The sequence below is a fragment of the Chlorocebus sabaeus genome, chromosome 8, assembly GCF_047675955.1.
Source record: "Chlorocebus sabaeus isolate Y175 chromosome 8, mChlSab1.0.hap1, whole genome shotgun sequence".
NCBI lineage: Eukaryota > Metazoa > Chordata > Mammalia > Primates > Cercopithecidae > Chlorocebus > Chlorocebus sabaeus.
The window spans coordinates 10,286,982-10,302,608 of NC_132911.1; the positions used below are offsets into that span (position 1 = coordinate 10,286,982).

At 49.6% G+C, this 15,627-nt stretch overlaps 1 long non-coding RNA gene across 2 annotated transcripts; it reads left to right on the forward strand.

The window, feature by feature from the left end:
• Window positions 1-353: 353 nt before the first annotated feature.
• LOC140712176 (uncharacterized) lies at window positions 354-6,121 on the forward strand. 2 transcript variants are annotated; one of them, XR_012093646.1, is made up of 3 exons: window positions 354-982; window positions 1,554-1,610; window positions 1,960-6,121. It is a non-coding gene; the product is annotated as an uncharacterized lncRNA (long non-coding RNA). The 2 variants fall into 2 exon arrangements; XR_012093645.1 differs by having other exon boundaries at window positions 1,554-6,121.
• Window positions 6,122-15,627: the final 9,506 nt, after the last annotated feature.

Sequence of the window (15,627 nt, forward strand, 5' to 3'; positions counted from 1 at the left end):
GAGGGAGGTACCCGGGGGCAGTGAGAATGACGTGTGCTGGTGCAGAGGGGGTGGGGGTCTGCGGGCCTGGATCTGTGGACGGGCTCCTAATCCTCTTGTTTTCGGAACAGTCAGCAGATGTGGCTTCCTTTACCTGAATAATCCGTTAAAGGAATAATAATTTTTAAAAAGGAGCTCGACCTCACCCAAAGAGGACGGCGCACGAGATTAGGGCTTGGTAAGGATAAATTAAAAGGCTCCCAATTCTCTCTGTCCCTCTCTGCCTTCCCCTCTACCCCTCCCCCTCCCTCCTCCACCCTCCCCACCCCTCCCCCTTCTTCCTCATCCCCTGCAATCCGCGCTCGACGCGAGTTCACGCGAAGGGCTGGATTTCCAGGCGGCTCCGCAACTTGCGCGGCGCGGTGTTATTATTCATCCGAGGGTGCTGCCTCCGCAACCTTTGCCTCCTGCGCCTCTCTCCTTCCCCAGTCCGCAGCCGCCAGCAGTGCAGTCCCTCCGGCACTTACGCTCTGGTTCACCAAGAGGAAGACTTATTTTTTTTTAAATCATGCTCATCATCATCATCATCATCATCATCATCACGTTCCTTATCATGGTTATCATTTCCTCCTGCCAGGTGGAGCGACCACCAGCGCCGGCTTGCCTCCTGCGCCTTCCCCAGCGAAGGCAGCAAGCAGTTCGGGCTTGGCCCGGGCGGCCGCTCCCAGGATGCTTCCCGCACCTCCGGCATCACCCCCTCATTCATCTGCCTGTATATTATCTCGATCCCTTTCATTTCAGTAGATCCTCTGCTTTTGGTTGGGCTGGCTGAATCGCTGGGGACTGCGGCCAGTCTCTTAAAAAGGAGAACAAAAAGCCGAAGACCTTGTGTGGCCGCACAAAGCACCTTGGGCTCGGCGAGAAGGGACGAGCAGGCGCGCTGAACCCGGAACACGCGTGGCCGCTGCGGAAGGGCGTCCGCCCGGCGTGCGGACCGCTGAGGGTATTCGGGATTGAATTTTATTTGTCCTTGTTGCTTGCTTTCACAGTGTCGACGTAGGAGAGGGATCGGGGTTGTTGGGGTCTCTTTTATTCTGGGAGGGGTAGCTGAATTATGGGAGACCAGGGTGCACTTGACTTGGCTTTCCTGCTACTCTGCCTTGCCTTCTCAAGATGCGGGGATTGGGAAGGGGATAGGGGACTCAAGGCTTAGAAAAGAGAAGGAGCCCGCTGCTGCCTGGAGGGCTAAGGGAGTAGAGGGTGGAGGTGGAGTTGAGTAGGGATGGGCCAGCCCGAGGAGCACTGAGGAGGAGTAGGGGTCTTCTCCTGCCTCGGGTCCACAGGATGAGTTTGCTGGGAATGAGAATTCGGGTGTCTGTGGATAGGAGCGCTGAGAAATTGATGAGAAATTGACATGTCCGTGCACATGCATGAGGCGGCGACAGGATTTGTGTGTAAACAGTGTGAAGAGGTGGAGGAGGGCATGGTGGGGGGGGGGAGTTAAAATAATGTCTTATTGTCCTTTTGGCTTTCGGGACTCTCATCCTCTGTCTCGCCCCCTTTTTTTGACCCAGGGATCCAGCCGCATTATACACGAGTGACCTTTTAAATCTACGTCCACCCTTTACCTGGTAAAGCCCGTTGACAGTTGGAGGTGGGGTGGGGAGAGTGTAGGGGTGCTCTCTCCCTCTCTCCCTCCCTCCGCCTCTCCTCCCTCGCTCCCCCCTGCACTCCTCTCTCTTCCTCCCTCCCACCTCCCTCGCTCCCGCCCTCCCTGCTGCATTTTGCATGAGCTATCTAGGTCATTAGCATTTTAGCGTATGCAAGACTTGACAAAGCTGATGAGGGGCCAGATGGGCCTCGCTCTTATGTTTTTTTTTCTTTTTTTTTTTCTTCTTCTTCTTCCTCTCTCTCTCTCTCTCTTTCTCTTTCTCTCTCTCTCTTCCTTTTCCCCCCTCCACCACTTGGGACCTAAACGAGAGGACTGCAGCAGGCGAGTTCCGGAAGGCTGAATCCCCAGGTCCCGGCCCCGGACCGAGGCAGCTCGCCCCTGCGGCACGCCCGGCCCGGCTGCGCCTGCACTCAGCGATGGAGGTAAAGAGGCGGCGGCCGCGCGCCCTGCCCCGGCTGCCGCTGCCGAGCCCCTGCTGCTCTCCTTGTCCCTTGCCCTCTTCTTCCGCGTCCTTGCCCCCTTCAGTTTCCTGAGCAAAGCAGGGGGCGACATGGGTGGGTGGGTTTGCTGCGCTGGGGCGAGGTGGGGTCGATGTTGTTTTTTCATTGTCTGGAGCTGCAGGGGAGGCGAGGCGCGGGGAAAGGGGCGAGGGGAGCCGGGGTAATTAACACGGGGGAGGCACCCCTCCGTCTCCCACTTCCACCCACACCCCCATCCCTCCACCCCCTCCGCTTTGCAGGAAAAAGCCTGGATGCGAAAGGATGGGGGAGAACAAAGAGCCTTTGGAAGACGTCGCTGTTATCTCATTGTCTGTGTGATTGGGGGAGCTGCGGCGGGGAGGATGCTGTGGTCCCTTCCTCCGGCACTCCCCACCCCCATCCCTCTCCCCGCTGTCAGTGCGCACGCACACGCGCCGCTTTTTATTTCTTTTTCCTGGTTTTCTTATTCCATCTTCTACCCACCCTCCTTCCTTTCTTTCACCTTTCCTTCCTTCCTTCCTTCCTTCCTTCCTTCCTTCCTTCCTTCCTTCCTTCCTTCCTTCCTTCCTCCTTTCCTTCCTCAGGAGAAAGGCCTCTCTCTCCGTGTTCACAGCGGACCTTGATTTAAATGTCCATACAATTAAGGCACGCGGTGAATGCCAAGAATGGGGCTGGCTGAGCACCGTGGGTCGGCAAGGGCCCGCCAAGGAAGGAGCGACCGACCGAACCAGGCGCCCTCCGCAGACCTCAGCGCAGCGGCTGCGGGCGCGAGGGGAGGGGTCTCGAGCTCCCTCCGGCTGCCTGTCCCGCACCGGAGCCCGTGGGGTGGGGAGGTGTGCAGCCTGTGACAGACAGGGGCTTAGAGATGCAAACAGACTCAGGGAGAGAAACAGAAGCTGGTTCTGTGACAGAAGCAGATCTGTGCAGCACAGATGCGGTGTGCGTGGGGAGGGGGTCGCTTGGGAGCGCATTGCGGAGTGCTTGTGTGTGCAGATTTTTCTCTGGGCTCAGGACTCATTGTATGTGGGTCGACACTTTCCTCCGTGACTGTGTTTTTGTTCTGAGCTGAGTTTTTCGATTTGCCCTTAAAAAAATAATAATTTGGCATCCAGAGACTGGCAGACTGCCTCAGGGCCTGGACTGCGGATATATTGTGTTCTGCTTGAGGTTTGGGGAGGAGGGCAGGCGGTTGGAAGGGAGAGGGGGAGCTGTTTGTCACCCTTTGCTGTAGAGCTGAGAGCACCTGACAAGCTTAAGGAAGTCGCTAGGCTATGTGGACAAGAAGGAGCCAGTTCCCAGCGGGTTCACAAGCTCCATCGGAGCTGAAAGCCTGGCCATGGCTCTAAGGAGCATCTCACGCCCTCCCTGTAGCTGTTATTGCAGTTTCAGGCAGAGATCCAGGAGCTGCAGAGGAAGGGAGAGGCACAATAACCTACATGGACCCAAGGGAGACATGTGTTCCTTTAAAAATGTGAACAGAAGGAAAAACAGAATGTGTGCAAGTGGGGGTCTGAGGAAAGACTGTTTTGAAAGAGGCTGTCAGGGAATGGAAAGAGTTAAGCTTCTCATCCTGAAGAACCTGCTTCCCAAATCAGGCCTTCCTCCCATCACTAGACCCTGAGCAGCAGCTGGTCCTAGAGACCCCCCTCGTACTGCACTGCCACAATCTCATCCCGTTTCCAGCTCTGTATTAACCACCAAGCTGCAGCCCATGGGGCAAGACCTAAGCTCATTAATTTCCAGGTGGAGGAAATGGAGGAGGGGCAGGTCCCCGCAGTAGAGGGAGGAGCAGAGAAAGGAGGCCAAGAGCTGGATCCTTCTGCCCAGGAAGCCTGCTGCATCCCTTCCCCCGAGCATGGCAGAGGCCTGGCTTTGCAAGGCCAAGGCCATAAGGGATGTTTAGGAGATTAATTTGATTCCTGATGCAGTAATCAAGGCCTAAGAGTCTCCACTGAAGCTTACTGAGGACTCCTTTCCTCTCCAAAGCCTCAGTCTAGCCTGCTAAATAAATTAGTATTCAGTGATGCTTTGGATCAGGGTCCCTCCCTGGCCTCAGTTCCCCCAAATATTTGTTGAGTACCTACTATGTGTAATCCTTGTGTAATTTTTACCTCTCATTTGCCCTCCTAAGGCAGTGTTTAGAGTCAGGCAGAGGTTAAGTGTGTAGCACCCCACCTAGATACTTCCAGAACCTTCTCTGGGTCTGCAGATTGTGGCACAACCTGCTTGCCCCCGCAGAGAGAAAGCTGCAGTGCACATCTTGCAGACTGCAGGTGCTGGGCTGCCTCTGGAGACCCAGAAGGCAAGCTTGGCTGCAGGACAGAAAGGGAAAGCAGCTTCTCTCACCCCTGAGCCTTAACAAGCCTTGTCTATTTGCCATCGCCTTCAAAATATACCTCCCCTGAAACTAGTAGCTTTCTGAGTTCTGGTGTCCCCTTCGCCCTTTCTGGACAGGTTTGGGAAGAAGAAAGCAGTCAGTGCTGGGCCTTATTGGGGTGTAAAGCCCCTTGCTCTGCCCCCTCTGCTCACTGTGAAGGCTGCTGGATGCTTCTTTTAGGCATGGTTTAAGCTTCTGATTACTAAAACCCTTGCCCCACAAATGTCCACATTGACGAGCCTCTTTTTGGTCATTGCTTCCCAGTAATTCCTTCAGAGGTTGCTGTACCCTTCGCGGATGTGCCCTCCGGTAAAATCTCCGGATGCCTTCCCACGTAATGCCCCTTTCAGATGCTTTAAGCTGAGAGCTTAAACCGCAGGTACCATGGCTGACGCCTGCTAGGTTTCTGCTGTGGATAATCTATGACGGGAGGGGCATATTTTTTACTTCATTACTTATGTAAACTCTTGTTCCAGAAAGCTTTAATGTGTGTGGGAGTGTTCTGGGTCTACTAGGTCTGTGTGCAAGGGTGTGGGCATTTGCCTGTGTCCACTGGGTGGGTCTCATTACAAAATGTATGTTTATGTAGGGCTTTAATGGTCGAAAATGGCAAAGAGACGAATGGACCACTTGGCCCTGTGTATCATTGCCAGGCCGCTTCTGTGCTCAGATAAGATGTCCAAGTGAAGGTCAGCCCTTCCCTTCTGTATTTGGGGCCTATTGATGCCACCAGTAATTTTACAAGAAACCTGGATATTTCTCCCCTTTGAGGGCAGTTAACTCTTTAACATCTTCTCTCTTATTACCTATTTGAGCCCCTCTAGCTACAGTCTATGGCTTAAATGAAAGGGGAATTATATGGTTAAGAAAAAGTAGGACGAGGTTGAGGCAGTTTGCTGACTGAATATGTGAAGAAGGCCCTGATGGGCTCATATGCACCGCCGCCATCACAGTCCTCAACGTGATGCAAGCTTATATGATTCTTGAGGTAACTCTAGCAGATACTTCCAGATTTAGAAATGTATCAAAGGAAAAATTGGTGATATTCTTCTTTCCCCTGCCAGAAGCAGCCCAGATCTCCGCTTAAGCGGAAAAGAGATTGACCTTCTAACAGAGGCAAAGGTAAACTCCTGTAAGTTACTTCTGTTACCAAAGGGAGGGGGGCAGCTTTTGTGAATGTTTGAGGAGCTTTTGCCACAGAGATATTTGGAGGAAGGGTGTGCCCATATGCACACATACATTTTCCCACATAACCATATCCAATGCTAGCATTTAGAGGAAGGCATTTAGCCACCAAAAGTCCATCCACCTATGCTGCTTCCACAGGGAAAACATTTTCTCTTTCCTCCTCTTGAACTTACATAATACCCTCCTCCCATTCCAACCTTAGAATGGAGTCTTTTGGGGGCAGCTGCAAAGCATTCTCCCTGGGACAGATGGAGCCTCCCTTCCCTCATCTACTCTGTGGGTGGTTTCAGGGCCCATGAGTCAACATGAGGAGTTGTGCTGGTGGTATGTGTGTTGGAGGCTGGGCTGGCTGATTCACAGTGACGAGGATGTCAATAATAACAATAATGAGAATGATGGTACCCAATAAAGACTTTTTTCCCCAAATCCCATCTACAATTCTTTCATTGGGTGTTTTGCCAAGTCTTTCTCAATCTCATTTCAGCTTTTTAAAAAGAAAATGTATTCAATACTTAATTGCATCACAAATGTAGACATATAAGAAAAAAGGACTTCAAACGGAATTTATGGGAGGCAATGTGTGCGGCTTTTTGCCTTATAGAGCTGTGTAGAAGGCCTGGAATGATCTTCCTGCAACAAATTTAGATGGCCTCAAAAAAAAAAAAAGAAAAAGAAAAAGAAAAAGAAAAAGAAAAGAAAAAAAATCGGGCCTTATTGAGGGCAAGGAATGTTCCAGGTCAGAATAAAAGTGTCAGCAACTCTCAATAGGTTCATCTTTTTATTTCCTATCCTTCTCCCTTTTGTCTTAAAATAGAAACGCTACCAAGACCTGAGGGACTGGGTCAGGGGCCGGGAAGCCCAGAAAACAAACTTCCAGAATCACTAAGAGCTTTCTCTCTCAAAATTACACTGGGAGGGTTCTTTTGAAATTCAAATCCAACCTATTTGTTGCTTAAGCACACACAAAATACTGAGACCTGGAGTCCAGGAGGCAATACTTTGGCTGTAAGTGCATATTGCAACTTCGTGTGATGTTCCCAGGGCGGTTCTGCGTCGAGTTGCTACTCCACGACTGTAGGCGTGGGCCCCATTTCGGCCCCTGCCGGCCTGGACCGCGCCCAGGGCTTCTCAGTGACTCGCTTCCCAGCACGCACGAGGCATTCTCGTCTCTTTCTCTTGGAATGCACCAGAGACTTCTCCATGGAGCAGGGAGAAGATGAGCAGGCGCTGGTTTCCCTTTTCTTTTTTGCTCTCATTTCCCAGTCTTGATTTTTTTTTTTTTTCTTTCTCTTTCTCTCCTGAATCATGCAGACCTGAAACTCCTGAGACTCGAGTCCTCCTGCAGTTCCCAAAGCTTTGGACCCATCCGAGGTGTGGGTAGACGCGTGTTAGTCTCAGGTTCTTTCTAGGATGAGCCCCAAGCCCAAGTTCTAAGTCGAGGGGGAGGCGAAGAGGTCAGGGCGCCCCCAGCTCAGGGCCACAAACACCAGGGACTGTCCCCGGAGAGGTCATTTTTCCATTTTCCATGCACATTGATTTCACTCTAGCGCCAGATGGACACTCGACGGTCAACGTTAGAGATTATTACGGAGTCGGGGGCAGGAAGAGGGACGAATCGAGGCGAGGGTACATCCTCAGCTTCCAAGGGTGGCCGAGCCAGACCGAAGGCCTGGGCGGGAGGTCACGTCCTCCCCTGACCACCCGCAGCGCTCCCCAGCCGCAGGCCTGGGCCTAGACGCCGCATCCTCACGGCCGTGCAGCCGGTCAGCCTGTGCGCCCGGCGCCCGCAGTCCTGCTTCCCTCGTCCTCCTCTGGGCCTCTCTCCGATCCACTTCAGTACCTGTGGCCTTAAGGACCCCACCCTGCACCCCGGAAAGCTTCAGAACTTGCAAGAAAGAGGAGCTGGCAGGTGCAGCCTGGGAAGGGGTACAGACAGGGCGCAGGTTGGGAGAGGACCCCGCCGCGAAAGCGCTTGGGGGTTTGGAGTTTTATTTGCTGAGTCCGTCTCAGTGCATCCTCCTGAACTCCCCATTAGGACGCCCCGCCCATACCTCCAGCCTCCTCTCCCGGATAGCCCCAGTGACCCTGCCAGGGAGCGGGCATTTTCCCTCAGGACCCAGCGACGTGTCCTCGCCATCCCCAAACACCCTCCTTCCCCTCCCCCGCAACCCTCTCCACAGAAGCCAAAACCACCACAAAAATCTTCAACCTGCAAGGAAAAAGACATATTCCTCCGTCGGCCTTAGTCAGCGTTAGTTCCAGATCCCACGCCGTAGAGGACCGAGCCGCTCGAAGTCGGTTGGAAGGAAGGCGCAGAAGGCTCTTTCTGTCTTCATGAATCTCCTTGCAAATGCAACCGCTGCTGCCATTAGGACGCGGTCTCTGTTTTCAAAAGAACTGGATTCCTTCCGTTTCCTCATCTGTTGGGTCCATCAGCGTGCAGTGAGTGATACAAGGTCCCTTTGGGTCAACAGGCCGTGCACCGAAACAACTTTCGGAGCCCTGGCCTCAAGGTCATGGGCCGGGTGGTGCCCGACTGAGGCTGTGCCACTGAGACCTTCCGTCGTGCAGGAAGGTGCCCTGAGCTGCACAGGGGGCTTCTGTCAGCCCCCTCCCACTCTACACAGATTGATGTGGCAATATTTATTCCCATTTAATTGAGACACTGGTTTAATTTCAGACTGCTTCGGCTTAAGGCCCAATGGGGTTTTCTGCAGCTCTTTTCCCCAATGCCTCTACAGAAATTAATTGCTGTTAATATCCAATTTTGGCTGTATTATTCGTTAGCCAATTATGTATCCCATAGCCCAGGCCCCTTGCTGCTTTCAGTCTCTGCTGGAATCAGCTCACACTATGCTGGGCTTCTGCTTTTCCGTTTTCCCCTCTATTCAAACTCTCACCTCCCAAGATGATTTACCGGCCAGTCAGGCATTTTGCTTGTGTCCCAGTGCTGGCTGAGCTGGGGGAGGTGTCTTTAAGCCGTTTTCCCCCTTTTGAGGGAAATGTCTTCTTTGCAGTGGAAATAAATAATTTCCATTTAAAAAAGAATCTAAGCTTCTCCACTCTCTTCACTATCCCAAGGCTTGCTTTCTCTGGAACCATTTTTGGAGAGTGGTTTTGCATCAAAAGCAAGCAAGGTGCCCCAGCCTCAGGGCTCTCCTCCCCACCTCCCTAGAAGTCCCTCTGAGACTGTGTTAAAGCCACCACATATACATAACACCATCGATTCGAACAGTGTGCTTGGAGGATGTCATTTCACATTTCAAGGAGGGAAACTTGAAAAAGCAATTTGGGAAAAGCACTATTTTCAGAGATGAGGAGGGCAGCTCTCCCCTCCTCCCCCACAGAGGCCCTGGAAACCATTCCAGCCTTGCACTGCACAATCCTGCTCGATGGAGCTGATGCAACTGGGGGCAAGAGCCTTTAAAAAGTGTTATTTTGCTTTGGTTTTTTTGTGCCTTGAGTTCAATGATAGACAAAAGCAAGCACTTCCCATCACTGATGCTCTGGAAACAGAAACATACAAGTGAGAATCCTAAGGACAGCAGAGGCCCTTCTTTGTCTGCTTCCTGTCCTTCCCCCATTTGGAAAGAATGCGTCCCATGCCTTCACGTGCCCTCACACTTATCTCTAGCAGTCCTGTAACAACCTGCGCAGTGTCGGCATCAGAACCGAGTGCAGAGAAAACACAAAGTCCAAGCCGCTGGCTTGGACTGCGGCCCCTACAGATGAAGCCCGAGGTGGGAGGTTTTCTTCTCTGCCTGGAAATCCTATAGTCAGATTTGTCGTAGGGGGGAGGTGGGTGGTGACTGTGGTAGAGGGCTGGGACATTGTTAAGAAGGTGCCTTACACAGAAGGCTCAATAAATACCACCCAAATTGGATGTAATTAAATTAGCAGCAGCTGTCCTGCTTTTCCTGTGGAAAAGCTACAATTAGGCATGAAGGCCTCTTGGGCAAAGGCTAGCTAGAGTGGCATCCTAGGAAAGGAGGGGGCTAACAGTGTTTTTGGTTCATCTTCTATCCTCAGCCCCTGCCTAGCTTGTCCAGATGTGTGGAGTTTTCTTTTCTTTTCTTTCTTTTCTTTCCTTTTTGTTTGTTTGTTTGTTTTTGAGATGGAGTCTGGCTCTGTCGCCCAGGCTGGAATGCAGTGGCTTGATCTCGGCTCACTGCAACCTCCATCTCCCGGGTTCAAGAGATTCTTCTGCCTCAGCCTCCTGAAGCGCTGGGATTACAGGCATGCATCACCACGCCTGGCTATTTTTTTGTATTTTTAGTAGAGACAGGGTTTCACCATGTTGGCCAGGCGAATTGGTAATATTCCAAAAATATTACCAAAGGACTGCCTATGGTCTCGAACTCCCAACCTCAGGTGACCCACCCGCCCTGGCCTCCCACAGTGCTGGAATTATGGGCATGAGCCACCGCACCCAGCTGTGTTTTATTTTCAAAATAGTCCAAGCATAGTAAAGAGCCCACATACTGTGCCCAGTCCCAGAGAGAATTTCTGGGAAAATAAGAGGAAAAAAAAAACCCTCTTTTTTAGAACCCTTCTACCGTCCTTTGAGAGCACTTTAACTTTTAAATATCCTCATATTCAAATCTCTCTTGTCACCACTCCAATTCACATCTCAACCAAGGCCTTTCCCACTGCGGTATGCCCTCTAAACAAAACTAACAACAACAACAACAACAACTGTAATAATCAACTTCTAGTGCCTTCTCCTCTCCTTCCCCCAGCCCCTTGAATATATCTCTATTCTCAATGTTCAAGAGGAATTAGGAGAAAGACAGTGAGGTTAAACCATTTCATACTAACATATGAGTCACTTCAACAAGTCTTTTAACTTCCCCAGAGATATTTAACATTTTAGAAGAGGTGTTGGCTGGGCACGGTGGTTCATGACTGTAATCCCAGCATTTTGGGAGGCCAAGAAGGGAAGATCACTTGAGCCCAGGAGTTTGAGGCCAGCCTGGGCAACGTGGCAAGACTCTATCTCTACAAAAAAAAAAAAAAAAAATCAAAAAATTAACCGGAGTGATGGGGCACAGTCCCAGCTACAGCCCCAGCTACTCAGGAGGCTCCGTGTGGGAGGATCGCTGGAGCACCAGCGGAGGAGGCTGCAGTGAGCTGTGTTCATGCCACTGCACTCCAGCCTGGGAGACAAGAATGAGACCCTGTCTCCAAAAAAAAAAAAAAGAAGAAGAAAGAAAGAGAAGAAAGAAAGTGAGAGAAAGAAAGAAAAAGAAGAAAGAAAGAAAGAGAGAGAGAGAAAGGAAGAAAGAAAGAAAAAGAAAAAAGTAAAAGAAAGAAAAAGAAAGAAAAGAAAAGAAAGAAGAAGGAAGGAAGGAAGGAAGGAAGGAAGGAAGGAAGGAAGGAAGGAAGGAAGGAAGGAAGGAAGGAAGGAAGGAAGGAAGGAAGGAAAAGAGAGAGGCACTTACCTACAAAGTCTAGTTGTAGGAGTTTCTTGTAAAGGCACCCAAAAGCAGTAAGGCAGAATCACATCAGCGCCTCCACTTTCTGCTTGAGGATAACATCATTGTTCTTTCCTTCCAGACACACCAGTGCTCAGCCTTCCAAACATAACATAACAGGAAAACACATGTAAAAAACCCTAATGAATCCTCATGACTTGATCTGTCCTCTGCCTCCTCTATTAGCACCAATTGGTAGGAGCACCCCAAGCTTTTGGCAGGGACATCTGTGATGTTGGTACCTGTGATATCAGTCTAGGTCAAGGCTACTGCATCTTTTGCAAATTTGAAGCCAGCCCTTTGCATAATCATGAATTCTGATTTTGCTATTTCCATGATTTTTTTTTTTTTTTTTTTTTTTTTTTAAAGACAGAGTCTTACTCTGTCACCCAGGCTGGAATGATGCAGTGGTGGGATCTCGGCTCACTGCAAGCTCCGCCTCCCAGGTTCAAGTAATTCTTCTGCCTCAGCCTCCCAAGTAGTTGTGATAACAGGTGCATGCCACCATGCCTGGCTAATTTTTGTATTTTTAGTAGAGATGGGGTTTTGCCATGTTGGCCAGGCTGGTCTCGAACTCCTGACCTCAAATGATCCATCTGCCTCAACCTCCCAAAGTGCTGCGATTACAGGCATGAGCTACTGTGCTTGGCTTCCATGAATTATATTTAACTAATTATTTGATTAAATACCAGACTATCTGACACAGTAAGCCTGCTTCACCCTGCTAACCCAAGGTAGACACAAAGTGGCTCCAGGCAAAGCTGGAACTTGGGACTGGGCACTTCCCTGGGCTGGGTTTTGGTCACTCTCCCATTCTCAGCCAGCTCCTCCCCCACTTAACCGGAACTCTCTCATGTTCTTGCAGTCCCAGCTCTCCAAGCACCCTGTCCCATGTTTCATTCTCAGTGCATCTAAGCTTCCCGCAATGGCAAAGCTGGCACCAAGGAGCAAGTTCTCATGGGGTGAGAAGCAGACATGTTAGGACTTTCAGGGAGAGCGAGAGCCTTCCTAGCCTCCTGCCAGCCTCTTAGAAAATTTTGCCTTTGAAAATGTCAACTGTCTCTCCCTTCTTTCCAGCCTTCTACTCCTGCCTCAGCATCTTGCCACCTTCATGTGGACAGTAAATCAACAGCAACAGCATAGCCTGAGGGTTGGTAGCCTTGCCTTTTTCTTTCTTTCTTTCTTTCTTTTTTTTTTTTAGATGGAGTCTCGCTCTGTCACCCAGGCTAGAGTGCAACGGTGTGATCTTGGTTCACTGCAACCTCTGCCTCCCAGATTCAAGCAATTCTCCTGCCTCAGCCTCCTGAGTAGCTGGGATTATAGGCATGCACCACCATGCTTGGCTAATTTTTGTATTTTTAGTAGAGATGGGGTTTCCCCATGTTGGCCAGGCTGGTCTCGAACCCCTGACCTCAGGTGATCTGCCCCACTCAGCCTTCCAAAGTGCTGGGATTACAGGCATGAGCCACTGTGCCTGGCCCGGACTGCGTTTCTATTGTACTAAACCTGCCCTATCTGATTCCTGAATCACTCCTTGCACTATTGACCAAAACCTATCCAAGACAGCATGTGGAGGCAGCTAGGAAAATTATTTAATGTGATCCCAGGGCCTCTCAGAAGCCTAGACAGACTTGGTGCCTTCCTTTTTTTTCTTTTTGAGGCTTCTAGTACATTCAGAAGTGCCAAATCAGAGCTATAAAAATTGCTGTATGTATAGCATCTTCCAAAAATATTACCAAAAGGATTGCCTATGAGAGCCTTTGAGACCATGTGATTCCATGAAAAGACCCTGTATGTTAAGGCCTCAGCCCCTAGAGAAAGCGAAGCCCGCTATGACCACCAGCTCTGGTATCATATTACCTCTGCTTGGTCCACGGCGCTACCACCAGGCTGTGTAACTGTGCGTAGGTTGCTAAACCTCTCTGAGCATCCTCTGTAATAAGGTGATATAATGATGGTATCTACTTCAAAGGGTTGTCAGGAGGAAATGAGATAATGCCCGTTAAAATATTCAGCACATCACGTAGCACTGTTCAATAGAAATATAACGCAAGCCATATGTGGTGTTTAAAATTTTCTAGTAGCCACACATTTAAAAGTAAAAAAGAAACGGGACATTAATTTTAATCGTATATTTTATTTAACCCAATACATATAACCAAAAATGGCATGATGGTGCACACCTGTGGTCCCAGCAACTCAGGAGGCTGAGGGGGAAGGATCACTTGAGCCCCGGAGTTTGAAGCTGCAGTGAGCTATGATCACACCATTGCACTCCAGCCTGGGTGACAGAGCAAGACCCCGCCTCAAAAAATATATACATATTAATGAGAAATTTAACATTCTTTTATTCATACTAAAACTTCAAGATCTGATGTGTGTTTTATACTTCCAATGCATCTCAATTCAGATGATAAATTTTAATCAGAAATACTTGCTTCTTGGCCGGGCGCGGTGGCTGAAACCTATAATCCCAGCATTTTGGGAGGCCAAGATGGGCGGAACGAGGTCAGGAGATTGAGACCATCCTGGCTAACATGATGAAACCCCGTCTCTACTAAAGATACAAAAAAAATTTAGCTGGGCGTGGTGGCGGGCGCCTGTAGTCTCAGCTAACTCAGGAAGCTTAGGCAGGAGAATGGCGTGAACCGGGGAGGCGGAGCTTGCAGTGAGCTGAGCTACTGCAGTCCAGCCTGGGCGACAGACTCGAAAAAAAAAAAAAAAAAGAAAAAAACAGAAAAGAAAAAGAAAAAAGAAATACTTGCTTCTTATTTAGATTTCATAAGATTTATATAATAGTTGAAAAAATACATTCACATACCCATGTTAGTTTCAACCATTCTTAAATATTTTCTAATAACAGAATAGAGTATCTGTTTTTAAATTTAAATTAAAAATTCACCTCTTCAGTTGCACTGAGCATATATCTATATCTATACCTATATCTATATCTATATATATATATTTTTGAGACGGAGCCTCACTCTGTCACCCAGGCTAAAGTGCAGTGGCGTGATTTGACTCACTGCAACTTTCGTCTCCCTGGTTCAAGCTATTCTCCTGCCTCAGTCTCCCAAGTAGCTGGAATTACAGGCATACGCCACTATGGCCAACTAATTTTTGTATTTTTAGTAGCCATGGCGTTTCGCCATATTGGCCAGGCTGGTCTCGAACTCCTGACCTCAGGTGATCCACCCACCTCAGTCTCCCAAAGTGATGGGATTACAGGCATGAGCCACCACGCCCAGCCCTGAGCACATATCAAGTACTCAATAGCCACATGGTTAGTATCTACCACACAGTGCAGGTGGAAAATACTGTTTGGCACATAGTAAGCGCTCAGTAAATGCTCACTGCCGTTACCCTCAGGGCCCCATCCCTCCTAGGCACAAGGAGCAGCCCCTCCTTCTTCAGACCCCAAATCTGAGGCCAGGCCTGTCATTTGTTCTATGCATGGCCTATGAAATGCATGAGTCCAGGCTCAGTATGTCCGTGGCCTCTTTGGAATATGTCTTAGTCCAGTCTGGGTGCTATAACAAAAGACCACAAACTGGGTGGCTTATAAACAACAGAAGGCTAGTCATGGTGCCTCATATTTGTAATCCCAGGACTTTGGGAAGCTGATGTGGGAGGATCATTTTATCCCAGTAATCTGAGACCAGTCTGGGCAACATGGAGAGACCCTGTCTCTACAGAAAAAAAAAAAAAAAAAAATTTTAAAAAATTAGCCAGGTGTGGTGGTGCATGCCTGTGATCCCGGTTACTCGGGAGGCTGAGGCAGGAGGATTGCTTAAACCCAGGAGGTCGAGGCTGTAGTGAGCCATGATTATGCCACTGCACTTTAACCTGGGCAACAGAGTAAGACCCTGTCTCAAAAATAAAATAAAGTAACAGAAATAAATTTTTCACAATTCTGGAACCTGGGAAGTCAAGATGAAGGCGCCAGGAGATCTGGTGTCTGATAGGGTCCACTCCCTTGTTCGTAGATAGCGCCTAACCACTGACCTCACATGGCAGAAGGGGCAAAAGAGTTCTGTTGGGCTATTATAAGGGCACTAGTCCTATTCATGAGGGCTCCACCTTCACAACTTCATCACCCCTCAAAAGGCTCCGGCTCCTAACACCATCACCTCAAAGGGTTAGGATTTCAACATTTGAATGGCGGGGGGACACAAACATTCAGACCATAGCAGGGGACAATTTTATTTATGCTGTGAGTTAGGGTCTCACTCTGTTGCTCAGGCTGGAGTACAGTAGCACAATCACAGTTCACTGCAGCCTCATACTCCTGGGCTCAAGGGATCTTCCTGCCTCAGCCTCCTGAGTAGCTGGGACTACAGACATGCACCATCACCCCTGGCTAATTAAAAAAATTTTTTTTTGTAGAGAGGGGATATTACTATCTTGCCCACGCTGGCCGCAAATCCCTGGGCTCACATGATCCTCCTACCTCCGCCC